We start from the raw sequence: 2,441 nt of genomic DNA, 5'->3' as shown, positions 1-2,441 counted from the left end.
CAGAGGCAGAGGCAGAGGCAGAGGCAGAGGCAGAGGCAGAGGCAGAGGCAGAGGCAGAGGCAGAGGCAGAGGCAGAGGCAGAGGCAGAGGCAGAGGCAGGTGGATCTCTGAGTTTGAGGCTAGCCTGGTCTACAGAGTAGGTTCAGGATATCCTGGAAACCTTATCTTGAATAAATAAATAAATAAATAAATAAGCTAAATACATAAAATAAAAAGGGAAAGTTAAAAAGGAATTGGCTGTTATACCTTCAGCCTTTCTGTTCCAGCAGAGCATGGCAGAGCAGTGGACACAGAAAATGGTGACCAAGGAGCCGGGAACATTCTGGCTGTTGGAAGATTTGCTTAACTCCCTGGCAGCTCCTGCCTTAAGCTTTTTATTCTTGTGGGAAAGGAATCTTAAGGAGTGAGGACAATGACTCTGCCCATAAGAAATCAGGATTCCTGTGCCCAAATGATGAAGCAACAGAAAGGAAGGAGCCTGCCTCGGGCTCAGGGCCACCTCCCACTCTACCTGGTGTCTCCTAAAGGGCAGAGCAACCAAGAGAGGACTGTCCACCCAGCCCTACGCAAGCCACCAGCTCACAAGGCACCCTGATGGAGAAAGGAGGCAGGAGGGAAGCACAGCGGTCCACCCGAGCCACAGTCCACCCGTGACGTTGACCGGCAAGCTCCCGCTCCTCAGTCACGTTATGATGCCCCTGTGGCCAAGGCCAGTCTCCTGCCTCAGCTGGAGCCAGCCATCACCATCACAGGGGACTTCCTTCCTATAAAGGGCTGTCACTCAACATCGCTTACAGACCTAGGGCTACCTCAGAATCCAGCTCTGTCTCTGTGGTTTATTTCTTTATCATTGCATATTAATCACGCACAAGGGGCTTCACCATGCTGTTTTCATCCGTGCATATAGTGTGTTTGGATTATGCTCACCTACATTCCTTTCTTGTCCCCTTCTCCTACTCTTCCTCTTCCCAACCAGTCTCTTCTCTCCTACTTCCTTTTTTTTTTAATGACCCAGTGAGTTTCCTTAGGGTTCCTACAGGAGCACAGGCAACTTATAAGCAACTATATTACTGAAGAAAAAAAGTCTCCCCTAACTTTATTAAGATGGGGCTCCACTCTGCAACCCAGGAAGCCTCAAGCTCAAAGAACTTCCCTTCCTTAGTTTCCTTCCCGAGTGTGAGAACCACATCTCCTGCCGTCCAGGCCAGTATTGAACTGCCATGTGCACAGGGACGTCCTTGAGCCTGGTTTGCTAGTTTGGTTTTGATTTTTTTTTTTAAAAGATTTATTTATTGATTATATGTAAGTTCACTGTAGCTGTCTTCAGACACACCAGAAGAGGGAGTCAGATCTTGTTTCGGATGGTTGTGAGCCACCATGTGGTTGCTGGGATTTGAACTCCGGACCTTCGGAAGAGCAGTCGGGTGCTCTTACCCACTGAGCCCTGGTTTTGATTTTTGACGCAGGGTTTTTCTGTGTAGCCCTAGATGTCCTGGAACTCACTGTGTAGACTAGGCTGGGCTCGAACTCGTAGAGATTTGCCTGCCTTTGTCTCCCTCGTGCTGGGATTAAAAGTGTGAACCAGCACAACTGCCACCCAGCTTGATCTTGATTCTCTGCTTTGACATTTTGAGCGCGAGGATGACAGATGTACACTCCCTGCACATGGCTCCAAGTCCTTTTTGAGTTACGAGCTAACCAGAGGAATTATGACAACCAGAGGAAATTATACCAGAGGAAAAATGACAACCCACCTGACCAAGGGCAGCATCTCAACGGTTTGGGTAGTGCCTACACACACTCATCGTGATGGAACCTAGGACTTCAAGCGTGCTGGGCAAGGGCTCCACCCACCCAGCCGCTACGTTTCATAGTGGGGTATCTCCAACCTGAGTGAGACGCTCCCTGACACATACCCTGGGCTACAGCAAGCAAAAAGCTTCTGAATGTTCCCAAATGTCACCTAGAGATGCACTGTTCTATGTCCCTAAGTCTGACTCTGAGTCACTTGGTCACATGACTTTTCCTGGGGTACTGCCTTAGTTTCCTTTCCTGTTGCTGGACATAAAATGTCCAGGCAGAAGCATCTTAAGGAAGAAAAACCTCACACAGTCCACCACAGCAGGGAAGCCAAGGCAGCAGCAAGAGCTGGAAGAAGCCGGCCACAGGGTCTCCACAGTCAAGAAATGGATTAAGCTGGGTAGTGACGAACACCTTTCATCTCAGCGCTCAGGAGGCAGCGCAGGGAGAGCTCTGAGCTGGAGCACAGCATGGTCTACAGAACGAGTTCGAGGACAACCAGGACTATGCAAAGAAATCCTGTCTTGAAAAAAGAAAGGGGGCTGGAGAGATGGCTTAGCAGTTAAGAGCACTGCCTGCTCTTCCAGAAGTCCTGAGTTCGATTCCCAGCAACCACATGGCGGCTCACAACCATCTTTTTT

Source organism: Mus caroli, chromosome 2 (assembly GCF_900094665.2).
Source record: "Mus caroli chromosome 2, CAROLI_EIJ_v1.1, whole genome shotgun sequence".
NCBI classification, from domain to species: domain Eukaryota; kingdom Metazoa; phylum Chordata; class Mammalia; order Rodentia; family Muridae; genus Mus; species Mus caroli.
Note: the sequence above shows the minus strand (reverse complement) of the source record.